The following is a 14,881-nucleotide window of genomic DNA, read 5'->3' as shown; positions in this document are numbered from 1 at the left end:
AAAAAAAAACTCAATACTAATACTGTAAATGAAAATACGGTAATAATACTGTAAATGCAAGTACAGTAAATGATACAGTATACTGTAAGTGAAAATACAGTAATGATACTGTAAAACATTTTACAGTAACTTACTGGCATCCAGCTGCCAGTAAGTTACTGTAAAATTTACAGCAACCTCTTTACAGTGTGGTTTTAATCTATATTTGAAAGCTTTCTATGTTTAATAATAATAATAATTTTTATTTCGATTTCTTCTGCGTTGAATGAAGAAGATATGATGAACTTGCACGGTTAGTTCAACTCCGTCATGGTCGAGGAAATTACACATGGCGTGATGTGTTTCCGGTCCCACACACGCACAGTGACCAGCAGAAGCAGCTTGAATCAGTCGGCCCATTCTCCTCTGACGTCTAGCATCAACAAGGCATTTTCGCCCACAGGACTGCCGCATACTGGATGTTTTTCCCCTTTTCACACCATTCTTTGTAAACCCTAGAAATGGTTGGTGCGTGAAAATCCCAGTAATTGAGCAGATTGTGAAATACTCAGACCGGCCCGTCTGGCACCAACAACCATGCCACGCTCAAAATTGCTTAAATCACCTTTCTTCCTTTCTTTCACCATTCTGACATTCAGTTTGGACAGAGCCCGTCTACGGAGAGCCTACCCACTCCCTATTAAGCCCTATTGTACCAAATTTTGGTTGTAGTTCCACCAGAGTTCCACTGGGGGCGATCGCCATGAGTGCAAAATGAATGGGAGTCAATGGGGCTAAACAGCTAAATTTGTCTCTTTCACCCGATTGCCGTTGAGAAATCTCAGATCTGATTGTAGATTTTGCAAGTTCAACATGGGTTTTAGGTCGAAAGTTGAATGAACGAGTACTTATGTCCTTTTGTTTTCTTACAGGTTGAGTTGTTGTTGCCCATAACACGCTAGCATTCTGCTAATGGACGCTGATTGGTTAGTGAAGGACTGATTACGACCAGAGATACCGCTTGATGGCATCGTGGCATCCAAAGCGGGACCACAAACAAACAAAACAAAAACAAGTCTAGCACGTGTATTTACCTGTGTCAGCTGTGTTGTCGATGCCTCGAGAGAAAAGAAAGTGCAGAGCGCGAACGCACCAGAGTGACTGAAGGATTGCCGTAAAGCAGTATCTCTGGTCGTACATGTGTATGACGTCATTGACACTTTAAAAGACTTTTTAAAGCAAATAAGTGACTAAAAAAATCTAACACCCAGCAATGTGTAATTTATTTGCATCTCCTTTCGAATACAACATTCAAATTACTAGACAAAAAATTATATCCTGAGAAAAGTGGATTTTTATTGGTATAGCGCCATAGACCTCCATTCATTCTGCACTCGTCCTGTGAGCGTCCTCATGTGGAATCAGAGAGGAACTGCAACCAGTTCAGAAGCCGGAAGTGTACTGAGAGTGAAACTTCTCGCCATATTAGACATTGGGTGTTTCTCAATATGCGTTCTTCAGCGATCTTGCGTCCTTGTGTTCTCGTTTTACGTCATCATTAACCGTCGAAGTTCAGACCCAATTCTCAAGAACGCAAGTACAGAGGACGCATGAAAGAACCCGGATGTGTTCTTGATTCCGAGGATGCATCGAATGCAGACTTGAGCTAGTACTCGCCTGGTGTCCCAGAAGTCATTGCGGCCGGTTCCGAGTTCGTTCTTCCAAGGAAGCTTGTCAAGACCGGTCTCCACGAGAACACAAGTCCGTTCTCTGCGTTCTTGGAATTGAGAAACAGCCAATCTCTGGTTTGGAGTTCAGGAGATTGTCTTGACCAGGACCACACCCCTAAATGCATTGAAGCAGCTGCCATGTGATTGGTTGATTAGATAATTGCATTAATGAGAAATTGAACAGGTGTTCCTAATAATCCTTTAGGTGAGTGTATAAATAAATGCTGAAGAGTCTGTGTTGCGTCTTTCCTTTCCTATAGAACAAGGATCTGCAGTCTTTCAGGTCATAAAACCATGGCAACCAGAGGCCTGTTCCTTTGGGGGTTGTCACTGTTTTGTGGTTGGTGAGGGGTTTTAAAGATTCTTTGTTTATTTGTCTCAGTCGTTACAGCTCTTATCAACCTAAATTCAATATAGAACTCCTCAGTGCAGGGAGATGGAGAGGCTGAAGGCAGAAATACAAGTGAGGTGCAATAAACCAACTCTAGTTTTATTGAAACGTCACAATCAGTTTAGTAAAAAAAAAATATATATATATATATATATATATATTTTCTACAATTATTTTAGTCACCAGGGTCACATAATTTGATTCTGATATAATTTGCTGAGAAGACTTATAACCATTTCTTGATTGTGCTGTCTTCCATTTATTGTTTGAGTGAGTAGGCTATGTTACTAGATACTAGATAGCTTAACAAAATGTGTTTTTATAGTTACCCATACATATTATTGTTCTAGAGTTTAAACAAGTCTTATGAAACTATGGGGCCCTATTTTAACGATCTAAGCGCATGGTCTAAAGTGCAGGGCGCAAGTTCATTTAAGGCGTGTCCGAATCCACTTTTGCTAGTTTAATGACAGGAAAAATGGTCGGCGCGCCCAGCGCATGGTCTAAAAGGGTTGTCCCTATTCTATTAATGAGTAATGGGTGTGTTTTGGGCGTAACGTGAAAAAAACAATCCGTGTAATTTCCCATTCGCTTTAAAAGCCAGTTGCACTCACGCCATGTCTGATTCGCTATTTACATGGAAGAATTTGCAAGCGGAAAGACTGAACGCGTCTCCAGAGAGCAAAAGGATCTGCTCCTGTGCGAGGTTAAAGCGCGACTGCAGACCATCGACGTGACAAGCCAGATTCCACCATATCTTTATGTACACAATATTAATCTTTTACACTGAAATTATTTTATTTTTAATATTTGACTCGTTTTTTTTTTATTTGCGTGCTGCTGCGCATATCTGTGTGTGTAATAAGAAGAGTGTACGCGCGTTGTGGACCTGCCTATAGGCGCACATTACTAACACGCTCTTTAAATAACAAAAAAATACTGCGCCATTGACTTTAGACCAGGTTTCAGTTGGTCAATGGCGCAGTTTATTTCAGTTGCCTCAAAATAGCAACGCGCCAACAATGCGCCTGAACACACCTCGTTTTCAGACCATATGCGCACAATTGGGTGCAAATGTATTTGCTATTTAAATAACGTGGCACAAGATGTGAAAATAACTGCGTCAGGCTGAAAATATAGCAAAAAACACTTGTCGCACCTGGCGCTGGGTGTCTAAAATGGCCCTATAAATGCAAATGCACTTATTTTCTTAGAGGCAATAACCAAACACAGATGTTTCCTGACCGCATCAGTAAGTGCGTCTTTTTTTATAGACACTCTCTTGTCTACATATAGATTTGTTGTTTCAATAATAGTAATTATTATAATTATTTAAATTGATACATGTTTTTATTAGTCTCACTAAAAATGTATAAGAGATAGATAAAAGACTTTTCCTTTTTTTTTTTTTTTTTTTTTTTTTTTACTGAATGTAGCCTTTCTTGTGTTCTGGTCTTTATTATATGATAAAATAGGCCTTTCTGATTCGTTATACTTCTAGGGGTATCCTGGAATATACAATGAATGCCTTAAATTTGGTCACATACCGGCAATAAATATAATCTTAGGTCAGGTTATGTTCAGTAAGTAGAAAAGCTGCTCTCAGACAGAAATACAGCACATATTTTTAGTACTTTAGAGATACAAACATCAAGCGAAAATGAAGTTAATGGTTAATCAAGCTAAAACTTAGTGAGTGATGCTCGAAACAGTTAACCAAGACTGCGTGGCAAGAGCACCACCTCTTGGAAATGCACCAGTACGTCTGGATCATAAGTGAAGTCAACAGGAAAGGAAGTGGTTTTTGTATTGCTTTGACCCTGAACTCATTCACAGTGACTCTCTAGCACAGTAATACACAGCAGTGTCTTCAGTCTTGAGGCTGTTCATCTGTAGATACAGTTTACTGCTGGAGTCATCTCTGGACACTGTGAACCTTCCCTGGACTGACTGGGAATAGCTTATAGGAGAACTGGATGTACCAATATATGCAATCCACTCCAGTCCTTTACCGTGACCCTGTCTCACTACAGCAACATAGGAGCTTCTGAATGTAAATCCAGAGGCGGTACAGACCAGCCGAAAAGATTCACCAGGTCTTTTTACCTCAGCCTGAGACTGAGTGAAGGTCTGACAGTGGATATCTGTGGAAGAGAGAGAAAAAACTTTAAGAGTCAGCAAAATGTAAACTTGCTCAAATTAAATATGCATTCATAAATTATTATTTATGATTGAGATTCAGACCATGTAAAAACAGAAATATCAGGATTGAACTGATTATTGATGTCATTGCTGATTATTGCTGCTCCTCTAGGAACCACATACAGTCAGTGAACACAGACACACTGCACTGGTACAAAGCATGTATGGGAAATATGCATCACAGTTTTGCATAAACTCCTCCCCCAGTCTTTCATTGCTTGTTACCTTTGTTCATGAAAAACAGAAATGTGTAATATGTAATTGTGGAATGATGATGGGGCCAAATAAATTGCACAAATTTTTTTTTACATGTTGTCTAAATGTATTTCATATCTTAAAGCATTATTGGATGATTGATGGATGGATGGATGGTATATCTGATTAATGTCACTTTGTCTGTCTTGCACAGTAATACAGCTGTGTCTTCAGTCTGAAAATACTTTCCCTAGAAACACTGTGTTTTTGGACGTGTCCTGTGTGAAACTGATCTTGTCTTTAATATTTAGGGGTTAAAGCACGTAGTGCTGAAACCATATTGTAATTGTCAAGATTTTTATTATTTTTCTTCTGCTGTAAAACGCATTGTGCAGCCCAAACCGTAAGTGCTGGAGACTTGAAACTTTGCTAGATCGTAGTACAAAAATCGAGGAGAGGTTGAGAGAGTATGACCCCGATTGGCCAATAGGTGGCGCTATAGCAAGCAAAAGTATGAAATCGCTAATAACTCCTAGACGGTTTGGTGTAGACTCAAGTGTCTTATATCACTGTAATCCTTGGCTCAGGACAGACAAAACGTATATCTCCGATCTCATTTCCGGTATGCAAATTTTTCCGCCATTTTGAATTTAGTTAAAAACCTACTTTTGCAAACTAGTCCTAGGTTTTTCACCCGATCGGAACCAAACCAGTGCAGAAATGTTCTCTGGAGTCTGAACATCAGTAATTATCGAAAAAAAGTTGACATTTTTATTCACGGTCACTAAGGGGCGCCAAAAAGGATGTTGTGAGAGGAGCCTATTTTACTAAAACAGCTATAACTCGAGAAGTAAATGAGATAGCTTCACCAAACTCGGTACACGTATGTAAGAGCTCAATCTGAGGTGACGGGGGTGAAAAGGGCTACAACCACCTGACCGTTAGTCCGATTGACTTGAAAATTGCAACCTGGTCTCATAGGATTCCGTGAAATGTCCACGGGCCCTTAACTCAAAATCCGTGGAGCCATCACGGAATCGCCCCAAATTCCGTGATGCGGCCACGGATATTACTCCAGCGCAAGTCAATGACACTGACCTTCCGTGGTCCACACACGGATACCCGTTTCAATGATGGAGTACAGATCTCACTCAATGGACGTGCTTTCTCATTTGGAGACGCAACATTTGAAGTATTTGTTTCTTTTCCAACATCAAATGCCATAATGACGTTAACCTGACTGTTATTGTAGCTATTGCATTGTCCTGTCATCATAAAATTTCGTTTTGTTTCAGTTAGCCTAACCAAAGTCCTGTGATGGCACCACGGACCTCAACAACCTGACCTCACTCATGGACGTTGTAATGTTGCTGGCTTGTTTAGGAACTTATAAGCTTTAGGTCGACTGTGTTGCAATGGCATGTAATTAACTTGACATTTTGTCTCGTCCTGTCATCATAAAATCCAGTTTGATGGCGTTTTACACCTATTGCTCGCTTGGCTATAGTGTATAGTCAGATCTAAAATCTGTGGTAGGAGCACGGAGTGAGTCTGTGGTGAGACCACGGATAACTCCAACGCGCAAGTCAATGACACTCATCTTCCGTGGTCCACACACGGATACCCGTTTCAATGACAGAGAACAGATCTCACTCAATGGACGTGCTTTCTCATTTGGAAACACAACATTTTAAGTATTTATTTCTTTTCCAACACCAAATACCATAAAGACTTTAACCTCTCTGTTATTGTAGCTGTTGCATTGTCCTGCCATCATAAAAATTCAGTTTGATTCTGTTAGCCTAACTGAAGTCCCGTGATGGCACCACGGACCTCAACAACCTGACCTCACTCACTGGATGTTGTAATGTTGCTGGCTTGTTTAGACACTTGGAAGCTTTATGTCGACTGTGTTGCAATTTTGTCTTGTCCTGTCATCATAATATCCAGTTTGATGGCGTTTTACACCTATTGCTTGCTTGGCTATAGTCAGATCTAAAATCTGTGATAGGAGCACGTATTGAGTCTGTGGTGAGACCACGGATAACTCCAACTCTTCGTGATATGGTCACGTAATTTAATCTATTGATTCGTGCCACGGACACGTTTATTTAGTTATTTTTCGTCTTTCGTGATCACAGCTCGATTATTTCTGCCTGTCGGCTGCAGCAGAGAAGCTGTTTAATCAACATTTATTCACGAGATCTTATCTTATCGTGGTTAATGTATTTTTTTAATGTTATTATTTCGGTCTTATTGCCAGGGAAGCTGGATAGCTTTGCTGTTTATTGGTATTTTTTAAATTATATTTTAGGAAATCGCGCTGAAGAAGTCTCGTTCCGAACACATCGCGATATTTGGCATCAGTTCACGTGTGTCAGCTGTTGGTAAGTAGCCTAGTAAATAAATACCTAAATACGCTGTCCTAATAATGTGTGATATAATGTATTTTCTGTTTGTCGATATTAATCTGCCATTATATCTGCCATTTCCACGGAGACTTTGCGTTTCATTGCTTTCTAATTCAAAATAGGGTGATTACACGTGACACTGCCTGTCACGTGACGTGCTATAGGCCTAGATATTCATATCAGATTAAAAATAGTACAATTAGTTCCAAAGTTGTATTTGTAGTAGAAGCACAGTAAAAACAACACATACCATGCTTTTACCACAGTAACATTAGTTTTACTGTGATAAGTGTAGTAAAAAGACAGTAATCACAAAACTTACCATGCTTTTACCACACTGTTGGTAGTTTTAATGTGATACTTATTGTAAATGCACAGTAACCACAACACTTACCATGCTTTTACCACAGTAACCCTAGTTTTACTGTGATAGGGCGTGGTAAAAGGACAGTAACCACAAAATGTACCATGCTTTAAACCTCAGTAACCTTAATTTTACTGTGATTGGTGTAGTAAAGGACAGTAATCACAAAATTTACCATGCTTTAAACCTCAGTAACCTTAGTTTTACTGTGATTGGTGTAGTAAAGGACAGTAATCACAAAATTTACCATGCTTTTACCTCTGTATTGATAATTTTAAAGTGATATTTGTTGTAAATGCATATTAACCACAACACTTGCCATGCTTTTAATGCTTTATAATGTAACATCCAATATTTGTAAGGTAAATCAGTACTTTTTCCTTTAAATAATCCTATATATTGTACATAATGATATTTTCTTTTCTCTTTTTTCAGCTGAAAAGACCAAAGGGGCCTTTCGGACTCAGTCAGCCCATTATTGTTTGAGGAGAAGTAAACGGAGGAGACGGACAGCTGCAAAGGCAAATATTCGCAATGGTATGTATGTGTTGGTTTTAACCCTAAATCAAACATTTTATCAAGCATTTGTTGTTTCTTGAAACTTTTCTCACAAAACCCATAGCCCAATCAGTACAAACATAGTCTGAAAGACTTAATAATTCACAAGATTTAACAGGTTGTCAAATTCGTACGATACTCGTACATATTTGTATACTCATACACAATCCTGCAGCTTTTACTCCTAGTGCTGTCATTGGCTACTGCCTCAATTCCTGTACATATTTATCGCGATATTTGTAAATTAGTTGCGCCACTTTTTGGAAAGTTGTCGGATGTCACACACACTGTCAGAAAGTTTATATTAATTGCAAATTGGTCCCCGTCTGTTTATGTTCCAGTGATACATGATGTCTCTCCACACCTCATAACCTACCTCTGTTTGCAAGAGTGGAAAAGCTTATGTGACTTGTCACATGACATCAGATACTCGATTATTTTGTCATAATCAGAGCAGTAACACTGCTGATAACTGTCCCGTTTGCATGTAAATCATTTTCATATGCTTATTGCTTGCTATTAAAGACATACTTTTATTCATAGAAATGCCCACATATCAGTGAACTTATAACATAAAAATGCTTTTAACATTTAATTATGCAACACTCTTTACAGAAAACATATCATACAGTTATAAACTGACTATTTGCAAGTAATGTATTAAAATTACCTTCCTTTCTGTTTTGCAGGATTACTACCAATATCAAACTCAACAGCTCTTTTAAGAGCCAACCATTACAAGAGCTACTAGTGAGTCGCAGCGAATCTTGCCGTGATCAGCCCTTTCCAGATGAAGTTTCTAGAATATTTCAGTCAGAATTTACTCATCAAATGTTTTCTCCTGAATCATATGGTAAATTAACTTATTTAATACTGTCTTAATTTATGTTTCAAGAACAATAGTAATTGCACATAGAGTAAGTCGAGACTTTCCTCTTTTTACAGCAGAGAAGGAAGACCAGTCCATATATCAACGCAAGCTAATCGAATAAGTCCTTTGTTTCGGGTGAGGAGGGAACATCTTGTGCCCAAAGAAGACAGAAAAGTGAGCGAGTCCATTGTTATGTCTTGAATTGAAACAATGCTGTAAAATGTAGTACATAATTTGATGTTGACAAATTTACATTGTACAGGTTATCACTTGGTTTTTGATCATGTGAAGCTCTTGAAACAAGTGACAGAAGAGTATGTTGTCTGGAAAGAAATCAAGCATCACTGGCAAAGGCTCAAAAGAGACCATGCCTTTCTTAAAAATCTTTTAAAATAGGTTGCTGTTGATATGGGTAAAACAGTTTTTGTTCAGTACTTAGCTTATATTATGTGCTCCAATATTATATATATATATATATATATATATATATAATACTTCAATGTGTATATTATATAATGTACTGACTGCTGCTTTGTAAATTTGTAAATTTATGTAAGGAACAGGCAACTCTGGCCCTTTGCATTCTACTTTTTGAGGTTAATTAAGAGTTAACCTCCAACCCTAATCGAGCACATCTGAAAATTTTAACCAAAGTCTTCAGGTTTATTTGTTGGATCATCAGTGTTTTTCGATTATTGTCTTATGTTGTACATACTGTACACTTTTTCATTGTGTGCTTGAAAAAAATAAAAATAAAAAAATAAATAAATAAATATTTCTAGACAATAGGCAGGAGGGTTTGTGGTCGGAGCTAAATCTGCAGGACAGTGGACGCTGAGGGCCAGAGTAAACCATCACTGCTTTAAAAAACGCAGAACGTAAGCTGACCCGACTGTCCATTAAACAACTTCATTTGAATGGTTTCTGTTTTACTTTCAGACCAGGACTGGAGAACGCCTGACAATGGGATGTTGAGACTTCTTCCTCTGGCTGAGAAAAGCTACACCACATCAGTGATCACATCTTCTGTTCTTCAACTGAACAAACTGTTTAGACGAGGAAGAAGAACACGAACACGATAGAGACGTACAGGGAAGAGCAAGAAACCAGTTTAGCTGTGATAATGAATCATTATTTTCCAACACAATATCAAATCTGTTTTCTGTAGGTGGCTGAATATGATTCTCTGGCTCCAATTTTATGGCTTCAGCAGCTGTGAATGGACTATTATGATGTTAATGTATTTTTGAAGACACATTTTTATTTATCTTGAATCTCATTTGTCTTTATGCTACTTTATTAACTTTATGCTTTGTCCTCCAATAAAGTATGGTGACTATTGTGTATTGAAAGTGGTGTTTGGGACAGTAAATAGAAATTTTTATTTGAGAAATTTTTTATTTCTTATTTCTTTAGTTTAATTAATTAATAAATAACTAGGCCTACATATAATTAATAACTTATAAATTACTACATATAATTAATGACCAAGATTCTTTTACTTGGGACATAAAAAAATGTAGATCTGGTTAATGATATTTGGGACAACAATGCAACAAAAGTTGCACATACTTGCATGTATGCCAGTTTGCAGTGAAATAAAAGGAAGCTATGTGAATAACAAGAGGCTCCAGTGGGCTATCTTGCTATAAATACTTAACGCTTAATTGAAGATGATCCATGTTGATCATTCTAGTACATCTACTGCTTTTCGAATGAAAGCATATATCACTGATGTCAGGCATATAAGCAGCAATCAGAGGGGGTGAAAAGGAAATGTTGGCACTGTTTTTTTGTTGTTTTACTGAATGGTGCATTACCCTTGTGTAATAGTAATAGTGTGTGTAGATCTGTGTAGATTGTACGGCCCAGCAATGGCCCCCAGAAGAGCAAACAAATGCACATTTCAAATGGCTGTAACTCAAAGTCCGGTTAGTGTATCAAAGAGAAAATCGGCAGGACGACTGCTTATGCTATGTATAATAAATAATGTTGGCCACAGTTTTCAGATATATATGTAAAGCTGGCATAAAGTTATTTTTAAAGTGCTCACAGTAAAATATCAAATTTCAGCTTGTCCCTCATATATGTCATAAAGGTTAGCACAATGAACAGATTTAGATATCCAGTTGTCCATTAAATATATGATTTATTTAACATTTATTGTTTTATTACTAAACGTTTTAAACTACATTACTCACATATCTCTGTCATTCTATCAGTGGAACAGGAAGCATTGTTCTGTAGTTCATTGAAATGTACAGACATGCTTAGGGTTAGGGTTAGGATCTCGGTAAAGGAGTAATTTCTCACATTATAGAGACACTTTATAGTTAGCTTAATGTATAACTAATGTAATAATAATACCAAACCATACTTTGTCACATGAAGCGCCGTTTTATATGAGTTAAACGATTGTCCAATCACAGCGAGTTCTGCGATAAAGTCACAGCCAATAAAAACCCAGCTGAACAAATGCGTCACACTTACAGTACATGCCCATTTATGGTAAATGATGACAGATCTCTTCTGGTTCCGGCTGCAGGGATAGATACCTTAAATATTGAATATTTAGGCTGCTAAACATGTATTATTTCTAATTAAATTATAAAACTCATATTTAAAAACAAAAGACTCCTTTGTGTTGTTACCATCCAAAAACGAGTTCACATGATCAATGACACAAATTTGCTTATTTTATTAGACTGATGCATAAATACATTTGAAAGAGAAACTTTTTTCTAAGCAATGTCCTACAGCAGGAGTAGTTTTGCAGTATTTTAATTAAAGATAATTGCATGTAGGCCTACTAAAGTGCTTCTAACATTTACAGTGTATGTATAGTCAAAGGTATATCAATTATATTCAAATAAATGTAACAAAAGCACAATGAATGGACACAATTTTGAAAGCTTATTCCAATATTTAATGTCAAACTGTTTAAAGACAAATGTAGCACCAAAACTACTGCACAACAGTATAAAAATCAGTTAATTAAAAATATCCAGATACAGGGGCAATCTATTATAGTGACATACATTAACGTTAAAAAAAAAATGCTATGATGAAGTTATATATTTACAAACCAAAAGATGAGATTCAACTTTGTTATGTGAAAATTTGTTTCGTCGCTTTAAAGAACAAATAGGCAAAAACATAAGCACAGCATTTTACATTATCAACTTTCATTCTATATTCTTGTGATTATTGGTCACTTTTATCGTAACTATGCAATGAATATGTCCTTTAGCAAAACACCTGATGAGCACTGACCCTTTTTTATAAAGGCATTAGGCAGAAATCAAGTACAGTTTATGAAGCTGAAAAGAGAAAACAAAATGCTTTAACAATATGGAAAAAGATAAATTACTATATTCAATATTGGTTCTGCATATATCAAAGAGATCCTGAGGAGGAGTGGGACTCCACATGAAGACTTTCAGAAACTGAGACAGAGCAAAGGGTGCACCTCGCTGGACACATCCTACGCATGCCCAAACAACAACACCCAAACACAGTGATGAAGTGGACAGGACACCACCAGGAGGATGCAGGAGACAGGGAAGACCAAGGAAGATACGGAGACAGATGTTTCACGAAGATCTGAAGAATGTCAGAGTCCCATGGGAAGATGTGAAGAACTTGGCCACGGATCGAATACGCTGGAGGACACTTGTTGCCCAATGTGCCCAGCACAGGACTTGATGATGACGTTGTGAGTTTATCCATAACCGTGGGATATGTTTTCTGTAAAGAGTGTTGCATAATTAAATGTTAAAAGCATTTTTATGTTATAAGTTCACTGATATATGGTCATTTCTATGAATAAAAGTATGTCTTTAATAGCAAGCAATAATCATATGAAAATGATTTACATGCAAACGGGCCAGTTATCAGATTACTGATCTGATTATGACAAAATAATCGAGTATCTGATGTCATGTGACAAGTCACATAAGCTTTTCCACTCTTGCAAACAGAGGTAGGTTATGAGGTGTGGAGAGACATCATGTATCACTGGAACATAAACAGACGGGGACCAATTTGCAATTAATATAAACTTTCTGACAGTGTGTGTGACATCCGACAACTTTCCAAGAAGTGGCGCAACTGATTTACAAATATCGCGATAAATATGTACAGGAATTGAGGCAGTAGCCAATGACAGCACTAGGAGTAAAAGCTGCAAGATTGTGTATGAGTATACAAATATGTACGAGTATCGTACGAATTTGACAACCTGTTAAATCTTGTGAATTATTAAGTCTTTCAGACTATGTTTGTACTGATTGGGCTATGGGTTTTGTGAGAAAAGTTTTAAGAAACAACAAATGCTTGATAAAATGTTTGATTTAGGGTTAAAACCAACACATACATACCATTGCGAATATTTGCCTTTGCAGCTGTCCGTCTCCTCCGTTTACTTCTCCTCAAACAATGATGGGCTGACTGAGTCCGAAAGGCCCCTTTGGTCTTTTCAGCTGAAAAAAGAGAAAAGAAAATATCATTATGTACAATATATAGGATTATTTAAAGGAAAAAGTACTGATTTACCTTACAAATATTGGATGTTACATTATAAAGCATTAAAAGCATGGTAAATTTTGTGATTACTGTCCTTTACTACACCAATCACAGTAAAACTAAGGTTACTGAGGTTTAAAGCATGGTAAATTTTGTGATTACTGTCCTTTACTACACCAATCACAGTAAAATTAAGGTTACTGAGGTTTAAAGCATGGTAAATTTTGTGGTTACTGTCCTTTTACCACGCCCTATCACAGTAAAACTAGGGTTACTGTGGTAAAAGCATGGTAAGTGTTGTGGTTACTGTGCATTTACAATAAGTATCACATTAAAACTACCAATAGTGTGGTAAAAGCATGGTAAGTTTTGTGATTACTGTCTTTTTACTACACTTATCACAGTAAAACTAATGTTACTGTGGTAAAAGCATGGTATGTGTTGTTTTTACTGTGCTTCTACTACAAATACAACTTTGGAACTAATTGTACTATTTTTAATCTGATATGAATATCTAGGCCTATAGCACGTCACGTGACAGGCAGTGTCACGTGTAATCACCCTATTTTGAATTAGAAAGCAATGAAACGCAAAGTCTCCGTGGAAATGGCAGATATAATGGCAGATTAATATCGACAAACAGAAAATACATTATATCACACATTATTAGGACAGCGTATTTAGGTATTTATTTACTAGGCTACTTACCAACAGCTGACACACGTGAACTGATGCCAAATATCGCGATGTGTTCGGAACGAGACTTCTTCAGCGCGATTTCCTAAAATATAATTTTAAAAATATCAATAAACAGCAAAGCAATCCAGCTTCCCTGGCAATAAGACCGAAATAATAACATAAAAAAAATACATAAACCACGATAATAAGATCTCGTGAATAAATGTTGATTAAACAGCTTCTCTGCTGCAGCCGACAGGCAGAAATAATCGAGCTGTGATCACGAAAGACGAAAAATAACTAAATAAACGTGTCCGTGGCACGAATCAATAGATTAAATTACGTGACCATATCACGAACGTTGGAGTTATCCGTGGTCCCACCACAGACTCAATCCGTGCTCCTATCACAGATTTTAGATCTGACTATAGCCAAGCAAGCAATAGGTGTAAAACACCATCAAACTGGATATTATGATGACAGGACAAGACAAAATTGCAACACAGTCGACATAAAGCTTCCAAGTGTCTAAACAAGCCAGCAACATTACAACATCCAGTGAGTGAGGTCAGGTTGTTGAGGTCCGTGATGCCATCATGGGACTTCAGTTAGGCTAACAGAATCAAACTGAATTTTTATGATGGCAGGACAATGCAACAGCTACAATAACAGAGAGGTTAAAGTCTTTATGGTATTTGGTGTTGGAAAAGAAATAAATACTTAAAATGTTGTGTTTCCAAATGAGAAAGCACGTCCATTGGGAGATCTGTTCTCTGTCATTGAAACGGGTATCCGTGTGTGGACCACGGAAGATGAGTGTCATTGACTTGCGCGTTGGAGTTATCCGTGGTCTCACCACAGACTCACTCCGTGCTCCTACCACAGATTTTAGATCTGACTATACACTATAGCCAAGCGATAGGTGTAAAACGCCATCAAACTGGATTTTATGATGACAGGACGAGACAAAATGTCAAG

The 14,881-nt window shown here is 37.4% G+C and overlaps 1 long non-coding RNA gene across 2 annotated transcripts; it reads left to right on the top strand.

Annotated features, from left to right (window-relative positions):
* Positions 1–6,811: 6,811 nt before the first annotated feature.
* Positions 6,812–10,050, top strand: LOC311299903. 2 transcript variants are annotated; one of them, XR_014629209.1, is made up of 5 exons: positions 6,812–6,884; positions 7,708–7,809; positions 8,520–8,683; positions 8,779–8,875; positions 9,641–10,050. It is a non-coding gene; the product is annotated as an uncharacterized lncRNA (long non-coding RNA). The 2 variants fall into 2 exon arrangements; XR_014629210.1 differs by lacking the exon at positions 6,812–6,884 and having other exon boundaries at positions 6,927–7,809; positions 8,776–8,875.
* The last annotated feature ends 4,831 nt before the right edge of the window (positions 10,051–14,881 follow it).

Source organism: Rutilus rutilus (assembly GCF_951802725.1).
Source record: "Rutilus rutilus genome assembly, chromosome: 1".
Lineage (NCBI taxonomy): Eukaryota > Metazoa > Chordata > Actinopteri > Cypriniformes > Leuciscidae > Rutilus > Rutilus rutilus.
This window is presented reverse-complemented; position numbering and strand designations above follow the sequence as displayed.